Source organism: Rhinoderma darwinii, chromosome 2 (assembly GCF_050947455.1).
Source record: "Rhinoderma darwinii isolate aRhiDar2 chromosome 2, aRhiDar2.hap1, whole genome shotgun sequence".
Classification (NCBI taxonomy): Eukaryota; Metazoa; Chordata; class Amphibia; order Anura; family Rhinodermatidae; genus Rhinoderma; species Rhinoderma darwinii.
This window is the reverse complement of record NC_134688.1, coordinates 389,284,484-389,302,323: the sequence shown is the minus strand read 5'-3', so window position 1 is coordinate 389,302,323 and position 17,840 is coordinate 389,284,484.

Genomic DNA, 17,840 nt, shown 5'->3' with positions numbered 1-17,840 from the left:
GCTATGCCAGTGAAAGACCTGACTGCCAAGACCACCGCTGCCATCTTTTGGAAGAATTTCGTACTCCCCTATGGCTGTCCGGACAAGATCCTGACTGATCGTGGTTCCGCATTTGAGTCTCAACTGTTCCACGAGTTGTGTTCCCTCTATGGCTGTCAGAAGCTGAGAACTACCGCTTATCATCCACAAGGTAATGGCTTATGTGAAAAGATGAACCAGACTCTTATTGGGATGTTAAGAACTGTTCCGTCCCAGAAGAGGGCTGATTGGCCGACTCTCCTGCCAGAATTGGTGTACCTGTATAACAACACTGTGCACTGCTCCACAGGGTACACTCCTTACTATCTCCTGTTTGGCCGTCAGGGCAAATTGCCTTCGGACTTGGCCATGGATGTCGAAGTTCCAGATACTATCAACCCCCTGCCAAACACAGAGTGGGTGAGTGATCACCAGCGTCGCCTGGCTGAAGCCAACGAGATTGTGGAAAGAAGGATGGAAGATGCTCGTCAAAGGCAACAAGCAGGTTTTGATCAAAAGGCCGAAGCAGAACCCTTCCAAATTGGAGACCGTGTGTGGCTGAAAAACAACCATCGTTCAAGTAAGTTGGACAGCAAGTGGCAGAAAGAACCATACACAATTAAGTCCATCCCGCACCCTGGGACTGATGTCTATGAGATTGTGCGCGAAGGCCGAGATTCCCAAGTCGTCCACCGTAATCGTCTCAAGCTCTGCCTAAAGGAAGAGGTACCAGCAGAACCACAGACAACTGAGAAATCTCCTGCAGCTGAACCGCTACCGCCAACAACTAGTATGTCCCCTCTTGATTGGCTGTTCCAACCTTGGCTGTCTATTTTTGTTCCAAGAACTGTTCTTGATCCCGGCGAGGACCAAGTGACCTCGTCATCCGAGTTCCGGCCTGGTCCAGAGGAATCCAGGGACCCTGAAATTGCTATAGAGGAGCCCCTGAGGAGATCTGATAGAGCTACCCGAGGTAAGATGCCAGCTCGATATCAAGATTGAACTGTTGAATCTGAGACTTCATTTTTGGATTATCCTTCACCAGAGACAGTGTATTGTTTGCATCCCAATTGGGTAACAAGCCCTTCATTTTCCCCAGTTCATATGACAAGGACTCTTGGACATTTTCCCTGTTCAGCATTATATCCTCACATTCCTCAGAGACTGTATGGACTCTTAGTTTATTATTGCAATTGTGATTAACCTTTGTTTTAGGTTAACCTGCCGCCTGGAGAGTCGGACGCCGAGGACGGCTTTATTTAAAGAGGGGGTGTATGTAGTGTCCCACAGGAGCACTACTATGAAAACTATGTTTGTCTTCATGTGTTGTGTTATGCTGCCATCTACAGGTCCAGAAATGTTATGACATTGTGTTTCAGCCTATGCGGAGTGGTTTTCTATAATGTAACAGAAGCTGGGAGGAGTTAATTAGGGAGTGGTTAGAGTGAGTGAGGGCAGTGGTGAGCTAGGAGTGGATGCAGCAGGAAGCACAGTGAAGGTGCTCCTGAGTTCAGCCATTTTCGGATTACAGAGAAAGACAGGCCTAAAGAGATTTATTGGAATAACAGCTCAAGGAGCCAGAAGAGTCCAGAAAGAGAGACTGTGAGTAGAGAGATAATAGCACTCCTGCATTTAGCATTGGGCTACACTGATTGAGCTGAATTTGGATGACATATTTGTATTGTACAATCTCCATCTTGAAAAGTAAAAGTGTGCATGCAAGCTCTCCTGATTAACTGCCACCACCGTCTCCTGTCTTCTATTTGCACTCTACACCAAGGGCACCCCAAATAACACCAGACAGGAGTCAGCCACCAAGGGAGTGCCCCGGGGGAAACAACAGTCATCATCATCATCTTGTGCAGCCCCCTCATCACTGTGTGTGTGTGTCCCTGGGAGGTGGGAAGGCCTGCAAGGCAAAATACCACCGTGACACAAGACAGAGAGCCCAGTATCCACCAGTTTGGGTTCCTGCATCCCACGCCACCCACGGGCCACCACAGGATTATATACCATAAAATAAAAGTTTCAGTGTTCTGAAATGCAGCTACAGCAGGGATGAGGTTCATGCAGGAATGAAATGGATTTTATACCATAAAATAAAAGTTTCAGTGTTCTGAAATGCAGCTACAGCAGGGATGAGCTTCATGCAGGAATGAAATGGATTATATACCTGTATGAAGAGAAGAGAGATGGATGTTAGATCTGTGCCATGTATAACTGCCAGGACACTTTGACAGTATGACACTTAGACAGCCATGACTTCTGCCGTCGTGTTGTCATGTATGTATGTATATATGTGCATGTTTGCATGTTTTTATTTTTGCATGTATGTTTGCATGTATGTTTATATATATATGTGCATGTATGTAATTATGTTTGCATGTATTTATGTTTGCATGTATATTTGTGCATGCTTGTATATATGTATGTATGTATCTTTGCATGTTTGTTTGTATGTATGTATGTTTTCATGTGTGTGTGTGCATGTATGTATGATAGTTTGCATGTATATATGTGTGTATGTTTGCATGTATGTATATTTGCATGTATATATGTGCATGCTTGTATGTATGTTTGTATATATGTATGTATGGCCATGTATGATACTGTCTGCTGGCGCCCTGTATCTAAGTCAACTTCACGGCAGGCTTCTATACATGGTATAACAGTCAGTATCACACATTAAACTGAATCTAAGCCTACAACATGTTTTATTTAATTTTTTTTTTTTCACAGGTTTGGTGTTTGGACTACGTCGGTTTCGAGGACTACTTAGATGACGTTTTTTTTCTACAATAAAATGGTTAATGAGGGTTGTGTTGGGGGTGCTTTATTTCAATAAAATATTTTATCTATATCTTTGTCTTTTTCTTTTCAAATTTTATTACTACCACTTTAGTAATGGCCGCTGTCTGAGTGACAACATCCATTACTAAGGCGAGGCTTAGTGTTAGCCGGTGCAGAGGCTAACACTAACCACCATTATTACCCCGGTACCCACCACCACCAGGGGTGCCGGGAAGAGCCAGGTACGATCCAGTACCCGACCATCTGTTGTGATGGTCGGGCTCTGGGGCGGCCGCAGGCTGGTGTTATGAGGCTGGGAAGGGCCGAAAACAGTGGACCTTCCCACCCTTGTAATGCTAGGCTGCTGCTGCTGTGTTGTATCTTGCTGGTTATAAAAGTGGGGGGGACCCCACGTCATTTTTTTAAATTATTTATTTATTTAATTTTTTTTTTTTAAAAAAGACATGGGGTTCCACCCAATTTATCATAACCAGCCACATACAACACAGTGTTATTAGCCTGGGAATGGACAAAACCAGTGGCCCTTCCCACCAATGAAATGCCAGACTGCTGCGGCCTTGTATATGGCTGGTTATTAAAAATGTGGGGGACCCGTCTATTGCTAAATTAAAAAAAAAAAACGACGTGGGGGTCCCCCCCATTTTTATAACCAGCCCGATACAACACAGCAGCAGCAGCCTAGCATTACAAGGGTGGGAAGGTCCACTGATTTTGGCCCTTCCCAGCCTCATAATACCAGCCTACGGCCGCCCCAGTACCCGACCATCACAACAGATGGTCGGGTACTGGATCGTACCAAGCTCTTCCCGGCACCCCTGGTGGTGGTGGGTACCGGGGTAATAATGGGTGGTTAGTGCTAGCCTCTGCACCGGCTAACACTAAGTACCGCCTTAATAATGGATGTTGTCAATCAGCCAACTGCCATTATCTAGGCACTAATAAAGTTTAAAAAAAAACACAAAGACAATTCTTTCTTATTGAAATAAGAAATCCCCAACAAAACCCTCGTTAACCATTTTATTAAAATTTGAAAAAACGTAGATCTACGCAGTAGTCCAACGAATCGAAGATGTAGTCCAATCGGTACATCAAAATCTGCAACAACATAAAAAAACAGTTATCAATGTGAACAATACCAATACTTCTACTCACCTACACACATATATACACGCACACACAAACAAACAAACAACCATACACAGACACACACAAACACAACAAGATATACACACACACACACATAAACAGACAAACACACACACATATACACGAACTCACACATATACAAACAAAAACACACATATCCAAACACACACAGTTATACACACACATACACGAACACATATACACAAACACATATACAAACAAAAACACACATACCCAAACACACATATACACAAACACATATACACAAACACACCCATATATACACACAAACACACACCCATATACACACATATACACAAACACACACATATACAAAAACACACACAAACATCTACACACAAACATACCCATATATACACAAACATATACACAAACAAATATACACAAACACACCCATATATACACACACACACACACACACACACACACATATACACAAACACACATATAAAAACAAAAACAGACAAAGTCACATACCCAAACACACATATATACACAAACACACACATACACAAACACGGTTTCTTTTAAATGCTGCTGGGGAACCCGCTCGATCCACTATATAAGGCTGCGCTACAGTGCAGCATTTAAAAGAAACAGGATCCTGACCTGTCCATAGAGTTTAAGGCAGCACAGAGTATTTCAGGAGATGAGCGTGCAGATTCAGTGCTGCTGTGAACTCTGCTCTTACCATTACGTAGCTCTCAGTCTGTTACCTCTCCTCCACTCCTGTCCTCCAGAACACCTTCACATGATTGGCAAGTCACCACGTAATGGTAAGAGCAGAGTTCACAGCAGCACAGAGTATTTCAGGAGATGAGCGTGCAGATCTTGTGCGGGGTGGTGACTTGCCAATCATGTGAAGGTGTTATTGAGGACAGGAGTGGAGGAGAGGTAACAGACTGAGCTACGTAATGGTAAGAGCAGAGTTCACAGCAGCACTGAATCTGCACGCTCCTCTCCTGAAATACTCTGTGCTGCTGTGAACTCTGTTCTTACCATTACGTAGCTCAGTCTGTTACATCTCCTCCACTCCTGTCCTCTATAGCAGTGAACTCTGCTCTTACCATTACGTGGTGACTTGCCAATCATGTGAAGGTGTTCTTGAGGACAGGAGTGGAGGAGAGGTAACAGACTGAGAGCTACGTAATGGTAAGAGCAGAGTTCACAGCAGCACTGAATCTGCACACTCATCTCCTGAAATACTCTGTGCTGCCTTAAACTCTGTGGACAGGTCAGGATCCTGTTTCTTTTAAATGCTGCACTGTAGCGTAGCCTTATATAGTGGATCGAGCGGGTTCCCTAGCAGCATTTAAAAGAAACAGGATCCTGACCTGTCCACAGAGTTTAAGGCAGCACAGAGTATTTCAGGAGATGAGCACGGGCAGCCGTTCGTTTTTCCGAGCCGTGCTCCCATTATGCACACGACCGTAAAAACACCCGTTATTGCGGGTCGTAATTACGACCCGCAATAACGGGCTCATAGACTTCTGTTACCCACGGGTACCTTTCCGTTTTCTCACGGGAAGGTGCCCGTGCCGTTAAAAAAATAGAACATGTTCTATTTTTCTATATTACGGGCCGTGCTGCTATAATTATAATGACAGCACGGTTCACAAAAGCGTCCGGCTGCCCGTGGCCGGCCGGCCGTGCTCGTAGTTACGAGTCGTAATTACGAGCACGGCCCGTAAAATAAAAAAATAGAACATGTTCTATCTTTTTAACGGCACGGGCACCTTCCCGTGAGAAAACGGGAAGGTACCCATGGCTAACAGAAGTCTATGGGCCCGCTATTTCGGGTCGTAATTACGACCCGTGATAACGGGTGTTTTTATGGTCGTGTGCATGAGGCCCCGTAATGACGGGTGGCTACATGTGTGCACCCGTCATTACGGCAGCGTTGCTAGGCGACGTCAGTAAGGGTATGTGCACACACACTAATTACGTCCGTAATTGACGGACGTATTTCGGCCGCAAGTACCGGACCGAACACACTGCAGGGAGCCGGGCTCCTAGCATCATATTTATGTACGATGCTAGGAGTCCCTGCCTCTCCGTGGAACTACTGTCCCGTACTGAAAACATGATTACAGTATGGGACAGTTGTCCTGCAGAGAGGCAGGGACTCCTAGCATCGTACATAACTATGATGCTAGGAGCCCGGCTCCCTGCACTGTGTTCGGTCCGGTACTTGCGGCCGAAATACGTCCGTCAATTACGGACGTAATTAGTGTGTGTGCACATACCCTAAATAGTCACTGTCCAGGGTGCTGAAAGAGTTAACTGATCGGCAGTAACTGTTTCAGTACCCTGGACAGTGACTACCGATCACAGTACCTGTAAAAAAAAAGACGTTCATACTTACCGGGAACTCCCTGCTTCCTCCAGTCCGGTCTCCTGGCCGTTGCCTTGGTGACGCATCCCTCTCGACATCCGGCCCGAGATTCCTTGATGACGATGCAGCCCATGTGAGCGCTGCAGCCAATCACAGGCTGCCGCGGCCTCTGCAGCCAATCACAGGCTGCAGAGGCCTCTGCAGCCAATCACAGGCTGCCGCGTCAGAAAAGGTCGGACTGGAGGAAGAAGAGGGACTCGTCACCAAGACAACGACCGGGTACGTATGAAATGCTTTTTATTTTATTTTTAATCAGCAGCCTCTTTTCTCTATCAGTGATTGATAGAGACAAGTGGCTGCCGATTTGTATAATGTTTTTGACCGGGTTCGGTCAAAACGGGTTCGGCCGAACCCGGTGAAGTTCGGATTCGCTGCGAACCGAACTTTTCCGGAAGTTCGGACCGAAACCGAGTTCGGTTGTCCCGGTTCGCTCATCTCTAGTCCTCACGATAATTGAGACGGTTTTGCCAGATGGCTTTAATTTTTTTTATTATTGTGCTGTTCAAAGCCAGACAGTTCCTCATTTCTGGCTAGCTGAGAAACTTTTGATAGCCAATGACTGATTGGAGGCAATGTAGTAGAGGCCCAATACATTGGTATAAGTGATTTTGCTATACCCAGAAGATGCTGCCAGAGGATCTTGGGGAAACATCTGGGTAAGTGGGGCAATAACAGAGATGATGAAGTGAAGCCAGTAAAGATATCCTCCACGGGCACATAAAGCTTAGAAGATGAGGTATCAAACCAATCTATAAACAAGATAATTGAATAGTTTGATATTAGGAAAATATGCCAGAAAGACCCATACCCCCAGGGTCATTGGGAAGAATCGGCGTGCTAAAAGCTATTCTCGGTCTAGCACCATCCCATATATAAGTAGTGAATAGACACCTTACCGAGGAGAAAAAAGTGTAATTGTAAGGAGGTAAAGAATTTTTGGAAGGATCATCATTTTGAGCAAATTTATTTAATAAGCCAAGAGGACATAAGAGACTCTTTCTGGGAGATAAGGGGAGAGTACCACAGATCTGGAGAGGCTGAAATCTGACATGTCAAATATTTAATATGGTCAAAGCAGAGGGGAAATGGAGAGACAGAGGCAAGAGCTGCCCTTAGAGACTGAGGGCAGGAGACACACAACACCTCAGACTTGCTCATGATAATTTTCAAATTAGATAATTTTCCAAAATTGTCAAACAAGAACGAAAAATGTCTGAGAGCTGTAAATGATTAGTAGTTAGAACTAGTAAATCGTCAGCAAAGGAAGCAATCGAGTGCATCCTGTCCCCAATCTTAATTCCCCTCACCACTGGATCCTGTCTCAAATGTTGAATCAGAGTTTCCATGGATAGAACGAACAGCAGGGGAGACAAAGGACAACCCTGCCTAGTGCCATTGCGTATTTGAAAGGAAGGGGACAAAGAACCGTTAACTCGGATCCTGGCAATTGGTGATGCGTAATGGGAAGCTAAAGCAAGACAAAGTGAGGGACACTCAATCAAAAGCCTTTTCAAAGTCAGTAGAAAGCAAAGTTAAAGGTAAATTTTTTGACCTATCGTACTGGATGAGAAGCAGTATGTGGATAGTATTATGCTTACCCTCTCTACCAATTACAAACCCTAGCTGCAAATGATCGACCAAGAGTGGCAGCACCGTCGTGACTCTGTTTGGCAATGATTTAACAAACAATTTAACGTCAACAGTAAGTAGAGAAATTAGACTATAACTCCCACACTTGGTCGGATCCTTATCATCCTTATGAAGTATAGATACAGTTACGTCCAGAATTATTTGGACAGTGACACAAGTTTTGGCATTTAAGCTCTTTACCAAAACATATTCAATATACAGTTATATAATCTATATGGGCTTAAAGTGCAGACACTCAGCTTTAATTTGAGGGTATTCACATCCTAATTTGAGGAAGGGTTTAGGAATTACAACTCTTTAATACGTAGCTGCCTCTTTTTCAAGGGACCAAAGGTAATTGGAAAATTATCTTAAAAGCTATTTAATGGGCTGCATGCACTATTCCCTCATTAATCCATAATCAATCAAGCAGGTAAAAGGTCTGGAGTTGATTCCAGGTGTGGCATTTGCAATTGGAAGCTGTTGCTGTGAACCCACAACATGAGGTCAAAGAAGCTCTCAGTGCAAGTGAAACAAACCATCGTTAGGCTGAAAAAAAGGAAGAAATCCATCAGAGAGATTGCACAAATGTTAGCAGTGGCCAAATCAACAGTTTAGTACATTCTTGAAAAAAAAGAGCTCACTGGTGATCGCGTTAACTCCAAAAGGCCTGGACAACCACAGAAGACAACAGTGGTGTATGATCGCAGAATCATTTCCATAGTGAAGAAAAAACTCTTAACAACATCTACCCAAGTGAAGAACACTCTCCTGGAAGTAGGTGTATAAGTATCTAAGTCTACCATAAAGAGAAGACTTCATTAGAGCAAATAAGTAAAAATATATTAATAATTCCTTTTATTACGTACACATGTATGTCACTTAATTAATAGTTTATACTATCCCTAACTTGGCACTTTATTTTTGTATTCACTACCGTTCAAAAGTTTGGGATCACCCAGACAATTTTGTGTTTTCACACTTATATTTATCAAATGAGTTGCAAAATGACTAGAATATATAGTCAAGACATTGACAAGGTTAGAAATAATGATTTTTATTTGAAATAATAATTTTCTCCTTCAAACTTTGCTTTTGTCAAAGAATGCTCCATCTGCAGCAATTACAGCATTGCAGACCTTTAGCATTCTAGCTTTAATTTGCTGAGGTAATTGGGAGAAATTTCACCCCATGCTTCCAGAAGCCCCTCCCACAAGTTGGATTGGCTTGATGGGCACTTCTTGCGTACCATACGGTCAAGCTGCTCCCACAACAGCTCTATGGGGTTGAGATCTGGTGACTGCGCTGGCCACTCCATTACAGATAGAATACCAGCTGCCTGCTTCTTCCCTAAATAGTTCTTGCATAATTTGGAGGTGTGCTTTGGGTCATTCTCCTGTTGTAGGATGAAATTGGCTCCAATCAAGCGCTGTCCACAGGGTATGGCATGGTGTTTCAAATGGAGTGATAGCCTTTCTTATTCAAAATCCCTTTTACCTTGTACAAATCTCCCACTTTACCAGCACCAAAGCAACCCCAGACCATCACGTTACCTCCACCATGCTTGACAGATGGCGTCAGGCACTCTTCCAGCATCTTTTCAGTTGTTCTGCGTCTCACAAATTTCTCGCATGGAATAGCCTTCATTTCTAAGAACAAGAATAGACTGTCGAGTTTCACATGAAAGCTCTCTTTTTCTAGCCATTTGGAGAGTTTAATCGAACCCACAAATGTAATGCTCCAGATTCTCAACTAGCTCAAAGGAAGGTCAGTTTTATTGCTCCTCTAAACAGCAAAACTGTTTACAGCGGTGCTAACATAATTGCACAAGGGTTTTCAAGTGTTTTCTAATCATCCATTAGCCTTCTAACACAGTTAGGGTATGTGCACACACACTAATTACGTCCGTAATTGACGGACGTATTTCGGCCGCAAGTCCCGGACCGAACTCAGTGCAGGGAGCCGGGCTCCTAGTATCATACTTATGTACGATGCTAGGAGTCCCTGCCTCTCCGTGGAACTGCTGTCCCGTACTGAAACCATGATTACAGTACGGGAGAGTTGTCCTGCAGCGAGGCAGGGACTCCTAGCATCGTACATAAGTATGATGCTAGGAGCCCGGCTCCCTGCACTGAGTTCGGTCCGGGACTTGCGGCCGAATTACGTCCGTCAATTACGGACGTAATTAGTGTGTGTGCACATACCCTTAGAAAACACAATGTACCATTAGAACACTGGAGTGATGGTTGCTGGAAATGGGCCCCTATACACTTATGTAGATATTGCATTTAAAATCAGACGTTTGCAGTTAGAATAGTCATTTATCACATTAACAATGTATAGAGTGTATTTCAGATTAATTTAATGTTATCTTCATTGAAAAAACTGTGCTTTTCTTTCAAAAATAAGGAAATTTCTAAGTGACCCTAAACTTTTGAACGGTAGTGTATGTCTTAACTTATATATGGACATAAATGTTGTACACTGTATTTACACAGTTTTTTGTATTTTTTACATTTGCTTCACCGTGATTTTACTTATTATATATTTATTGATTGAATAATTACTAATGATGTATTGCACCTTAAATACTGATGACAATTTGCATAATGTTATGCTTGAGAAAGGCTTTGTATAGCTGAAATGTTGCACGGGTGAATAAAACTTTTTGTTCCATTGGATGTGCTGCCTGGATTCCTTCTGTGTACACTTGTGGCTAGGACGGCTGGATCCAGTCCTGTTGGACTTTGCACACCGTATCTATACATTATTCTGGTGCAGTTACTTCCACTTACTTTAACCCTGAAATGGTGTCTGGAGGAGCTGTAGATAGCGACTGTAATCCAAACTGAGCGGCCTGTTTTAAAAAATTGGAGCAGTACTCCCAAAATATGCCACGTATAGTAGTAGTACCAGTGTAGGCTGATAGACACTGGGGGTGGGGGGTGGTAAATAGCTCGAACTATGGCCACTGATGGTTTAGAACTGTCCCTTGTACAAGCCACTTGGGATGTGTCTGTTAGATCCAATGTCCCCTGAAGGTTATATTGAAGGCCCGTACACACAAAATGGCCTGCAGTTATATTTGATTTCAGGATGTCTCCACCAAAAGCCACTCCAGATGACGTATGGAATATATTGCCTGACCCTTATGAGTCAGCAGGAGGGCTGGTGATCTCCACAATGTCCGGCGGCTGCAAATTGACTCCGGAGAGGCACAATGATGCTTCCGTACACGTAGTTAGTTACATTATAGATAGTGGCTAAGGTGGAATAAGCCTGTAGTTGCCTAGGATGGAGCCTTATTTCAGAGCTGTACTAGCAGAGCTCTGAGCAGACACGTCCGGCATGCACAGAGTCCAGGCCACGCTCAAAATGAATTGCATTTTTAATTGGCACATGTATCACAGATGTGTTAACCGTTTCACTGCCAATGATGTATGTAATATGATCCTAGGGGGGTAAAACAGGATTGTTTCTTCATGTTATCACACCCCTGCCAAAAAGGGAGGACACCTTATATGTTCTACTAAAGGATAGAGAAGATGAGAAGTTGCACATATCATTATCCCCTGTGCCTAATCAGACTTTTGTCAAATCTGTTTTTAATGGTTTCTGGACGACAGAGATTTTTGCCCTCTTTAGTTATGATGCTTTTGTGAAGATATGTGTCTGTAGACATAGGCATAACGGTTTGTTGACATCAGCGTTGCTTTTCCGTTCATTTGTTCCATTGCAGTTTTCCATCAGAGGGACCCATGAACGGAAAGCCAAACGGAAACTAAAGCTCCCGTTTGCATAACCATTGATTTCAATAGTAATGCTTCCGTTTGCCTTGATTTCCATTTGTTTCCGTTCCGTAAAATTTTCGTTTTTTCCACGGAACACAATAGCATAGTCGACTGCGCTATTTTTTCCGCAAAAAAAAACTTTAACTTTACGGAACGGAAGCAAAAAGAAACCAAGGCAAACAAAAGCATTACCATTGAAATTAATCATAATGCAAATGGAAGCTTTAGTTTCCATTTGGCTTTCCGTTTATGGGTTTCTCGACGGAAAGCTGCAACGAAACCCATGAACGTAAAAGAAACGCTGATGTAAACATAGCCTAATGGGTATGTCTGAACTGTGCACATCTTGTACTTTTCTGATATTGTTGTGCCTCTTAGGCCTCTTAGGCTCTGCTTGGATCAGTCATTTAGCAACAAACATGAATTTGAATACATTTTTTACAAAATGTTACTCTTTGATTCAAAATTGTATGAAGGTGTCCATGAATGTTAAGTGCTGGGTGGCATTGTTATAATGTGCCAGTTATCTACTTTCAGAAAATATATAGGTATGGGGGTATAATATGATTTTTATATTTTATATATTTTAAAGTTTGTTTTTCTTTCTAGTTATACCTATGAAACTTTGCATCATTGTTAAAAGTAGGTAAAAAAAATAAATTACAATGTTATATTCAATTATAACATTATAATAGTTAACCTGGGGTGGACTGACCATTTGGTCTAAGGTCCAGAACATTAGAAGGAATCACAGATCTCCACCTAGAAACTGCACCATATATCTTAGTTACCTGGTGTATAACATATCAGAAATAATATAATTTGTTAAAATTTCTTTCTGCCCTTTATAACTGAAACTTCATAGCTTGGTAGGGTCTCTAAAGAAAAGTTTAAAACATAGGACTCCAACCACCTTAAAGAAGAATGAAGAAAATAAGAAGCTTGTAGAAAACTAACTCCTTAACGACAAGTGACGGATATATCCGTCACAAGCGGGTGCTGGTTCCCACATCATGACGGATACATCTGTCGCTCGTATCTCGTGGGTGCTGCCACTGTATCTACAAGATCAGTGGCAGGAACATGGCTGTTATACACAAACTGGCTCCTTCCGTAAGTGCCTGAATCTGCAGTTTAACCCCTTATATGCCACGGTCAATAGTGACCGCTGTATCTAAGGTTTTCAACAGAGGCAGTTCCCTCTGTCACCCCAACGGCACACCTGTCACGCGATTGCGGGATGCCAATAGATTTCTATGGCAGCTGGGGCCCTAATAAAGGCCCCCAGGTCTTCCTTCAGTAACTGACAGGCATGGCCTAATAGATTGCCTGTTAGTTTTACACTGACAGGCAATATTTCTTTGGTATACTAATTATGCCAAATAATTATTTCTGCGATCAGAAGATCGTATTGTGAAGCCCCCCAGTGGGACTAAAAAAAAATCATTAAAAACAGCAAAATAAAGTTTGCGGAAAAAATAAAACACAGATTACAGTCAAAATAAAATAAAACTACTTTTTTTTCCATAAAAAGTGGTCTTATTTAGTAAGATTATGTATAACAAAAAAACAAAACACATATATGGTATGCCCGCGATAGTAATGATTCGAACAATAAAGTTAAAAAATTTTTTTTTTTAATTTATGTATTTTTTATTTTTTCCAAACATTACAAACAAGCGAACAATAATTCAACATTATATACCATGACAATAGCATCTCTGAACACTTAAATCATTATTTTGCATATTATATAATCTGCAATTTGTATAAATTACTTCAAATGATCCTAGTTGGAGCGAGGACAGAATTAGAGATTTTACCCCAAAGACAAATTTAAAAAGTGTCAATATTCATAGGACATAAAACACACTAAATAAACCATAATGAAGGGGGAAAGGGAAGGATAGAGGGGTAGGAGGGAAGAGTATGGACACGTGTATCCTCCATCGTTACCGCGATGTAGTACAGATATTAAGGAATCTTATCATGATAGGTGTCACACCAGACAGCTGATGTTCCAGATACCAGGTTGTGGAGCCAAAGCATGCAATTAGTGGTAAGAGAGGTATAAAGTTTTCCCACAACATAAAAAACGCTTCAGATTTGTGCTCTTTTCGAAGGGAGGTTTCCACCCAATCCATTCTGAAAAGATAAGATATTTTTTTCTAGGAAAATACAATGTTTGGGGTTTTATTATTTAACCAAACCTGGAGGATCGCCTTCTTAGCAGCCGCGGAAGACATAATATAATAGTTTTTTGTGATGTTTCGGGAGAAAGGTCATGGAAGGTGGAAGTATCCCAAATAGACACCACTTTTGGGTGGAGGGGCATTATATGGACAGGGTGTCAGACACAAAATATTGTATCTTTCGCCAAAAGTCAACAATAGTTGGGCATAACTAAAGACAATGTAATAAGTCTGTGTGCGGTGCTCCACACTTTAAACACGAATGGGCAAAGGAATTACCAATGAGAAAACCCCTATAAGGGGACACGTAAGCCCTATGAGCTATTTTAAAATACATTTTCCATTACATGGCTGATGGGAGGTATTTGGCAGCTGTAGTTACAGATGATAGGATATCGTCATGATTTATTTGATCTAAGTGGTCAATCCAGTAAAATACGCCAGATCTCGATTTAGTGTGGTCCAATGGTTGTCTTAAAGCATTATAATAGGTAGTGATTAGTCTTTTTCGGCATTGATGAGATGGAGTTAAGTGACAGAAGGAGTCATCCCAGTCTTGATCTTGTAATTGCCGAATGACCCTGTGAGCATAGCTACAGGCCTGCATGTAATAAAATGGGTGTTGTCCCAGATAATCGTATTGTATACGTAGTTCATGAAAGGAGTATGGACGACGAGTGAGCATGTTAATTATCTGATTAATACATGTCAACCCCCTCCTGGCCCATCCACGAAAGACCACATGGGGATTGGCGTTTTGGAAGTCAAAGTTATGGATCCAAGGAATAAGTAGGGAAAATCTAGGGTTTAAGCCTAAGTGTTGTCTGACCTTGGTCCATGTCACATTTATTAAACGGGTACGAAAAAAAACGCAAAAAACGTTGCCAAAATTTCTTTTTTTCCATTCCCCCCCTAAAAAAATCAAACAAAAGTTAATCAATAAGTCCCATGTACCCCAAAATATTACCAATGATTACTACACCTTGACCTGCAAAAAACAAACCCACATAAGGCCACATCGATGGAAAAAAAAAGTTATGGCTCTTGAAATGCGGGGCTGCAAAAACAAATAATTTAAAAAGAAAAGGGTTTTTATTGTGCAAACGTAGTAAAACTTAAAAAAACAATATATATTAAGCATCACTGCAATCGTACCAACCCATAGAATAAACATAACATAAATAGTTATTTACGCCGCATAGTGAACGGAGTAAATTTAAAACTCAATAGACAGTTCTGGAATAGCTGGTTTTTTTCAATTCCCTCCAAAAAAAAGTTAATAAAAGTTAATCAATATACTATGTCCACCAAAAAATGGTGAAATTGAAAAACACAATTTGTTCTGCAAAATAACAAGCCCTCATATGACTATGTTGACAAAAAATAAAAAAGTTATGACTCTTAGAACTGCGATTGTGAAAAATAGTGCTTGCCATTAATACCCAAAAAGGCCTGGTCATTAAGGGGTTAATAAATTTTAAGACTTTTTTTAGAAACTTTATTTGTGTTACATTTTTTTAAATCCCATTAACCCCTTAAGGACACAGCCAATTTTATTTTTTTCATTTTAGTTTTTTCCATCTTCACATTCTAGGAGACATAACTTCTTTATTTTTCAGTCAACATAGCCATATGAGGGCTTCTATTTGGCATGACAAATTGTATTTTTAATTGCACCATTTAATGTAACATATAATGCATTGAGAAACTTATTTTTTGTTGTAATTGAAAAACACGCAATTCCACCATATATTTTTTAAGCCATTTACTGTGAGTCATTATTTTATGTGAAAAATGGGATAAGCTGTTTTTTAAAATGTTATTTATTTGTGTATTTTTTTTATATTTTTCTAAATTTAATTTTTTTTAAATGTCTTTTTTTAGGCAAGGTATTTTGGTATGTGATCGATGTGTCACTTATGCAAAACACTGCAATACTTATGCATTGCAGTGCATTGGCTATTTTTGTGCTCTACTATTAACAATTAAGCACAAAAGGCAGACGTAAAGGCATTCACTAGGCCTCCAGCTGCCATGGAATCCGATAGCCCCCCCCCCAGTAATCGGGGAACGATCGGGAGACAGATGATGTAGCTACCTCCTTCTGTCTAACCATTCAGATGTCATGGTCTATCTTGATGGCGGCGTCTGAGGGGTTAAATGGCCGTGTGATTGGAGTTATATCCGATCTCAGTCGCTGCAGGCGGGTGTCAGTTATAAAAAACAGTTAGCACCCGCCGCATATGGTGCATGCTCAGCTCCTGAGCCTACACCATATTGTCAGAGTGCACATGTACATTGGATGATGATAAGTTGTTCAGGAGTAATACACAGCCACATATTAGGGCATAAATAATAAAGTCATAATAGCGGGCACTAAAGACAGCCCTGGGGTCCTAATGAAGTCTAAAATTATTTATCTCTAGTATTTACCGCTATCAATATATTGATAGCGGTGATTTGGTATTCGTGCATTGATCAATAGTCACAGTGAAGTATCTGTATATAATTTTATTATGATTATTATAGAATTTTGTTCAGTGAGAATGTATTTATATGTTAATATGTGGATAGGTATAAAGTGTTTGAGATATGATACGGAGGTCATGCCCCAACAAAAAGCCATGAGGGCGAAACTCGAATTGGGAGTTACTCGAGGATGACCGTCACGCTGGGTTTGTATGATTTCATTTTGTTTCCAGCTTTGCTTATATAGTAATGCTTGGAGTTAAATATAGGCAGTTTGGTGATGTATCGGTTTACCATCTGAGGATGCGAATTGCAACGTGTTTCATTATCCACGCATATACAGTGAAGGAAATAAGTATTTAATCCCTTGCTGATTTTGTAAGTTTGCCCACTGTCAAAGACATGAACAGTCTAGAATTTTTAGGCTAGGTTAATTTTACCAGTGAGAGATAGATTATCTAAAAAAAAGAAAAAGGACATCACATAGTCAAAATTATATATATTTATTTGCATTGTGCACAGATAAATAAGTATTTGATCCCTTTGGCAAACAAGACTTAATACTTGGTGCCAAAACCCTTGTTGGCAAGCACAGCAGTCAGACGTTTTTTGTAGTTGATGATGAGGTTTGCACACATGTTAGATGGAATTTTGGCCCACTCCTCTTTGCAGATCATCTGTAAATCATTAAGAGTTCGAGGCTGTCGCTTGGCAACTCGGATCTTCAGCTCCCTCCATAAGTTTTCGATGGGATTAAGGTCTGGAGACTGGCTAGGCCACTCCATGACCTTAATGTGCTTCTTTTTGAGCCACTCCTTTGTTGCCTTGGCTGTATGTTTTGGGTCATTGTCGTGCTGGAAGACCCAGCCACGAGCCATTTTTAATGTCCTGGTGGAGGGAAGGAGGTTGTCACTCAGGATTTGACGATACATGGCTCCATCCATTCTCCCATTGATGCAGTGAAGTAGTCCTGTGCCCTTAGCAGAGAAACACCCCCAAAACATAATGTTTCCACCTCCATGCTTGACAGTGGGGACGGTGTTCTTTGGGTCATAGGCAGCATTTCTCTTCCTCCAAACACGGCGAGTTGAGTTAATGCCAAAGAGCTCAATTTTAGTCTCATCTGACCACAGCACCTTCTCCCAATCACTCTCAGAATCATCCAGATGTTCATTTGCAAACTTCAGACGGGCCTGTACATGTGCCTTCTTGAGCAGGGGGACCTTGCGGGCACTGCAGGATTTTAATCCATTACGGCGTAATGTGTTACCAATGGTTTTCTTGGTGACTCTGGTCCCAGCTGCCTTGAGATCATTAACAAGTTCCCCCCGTGTAGTTTTCGGCTGAGCTCTCACCTTCCTCAGGATC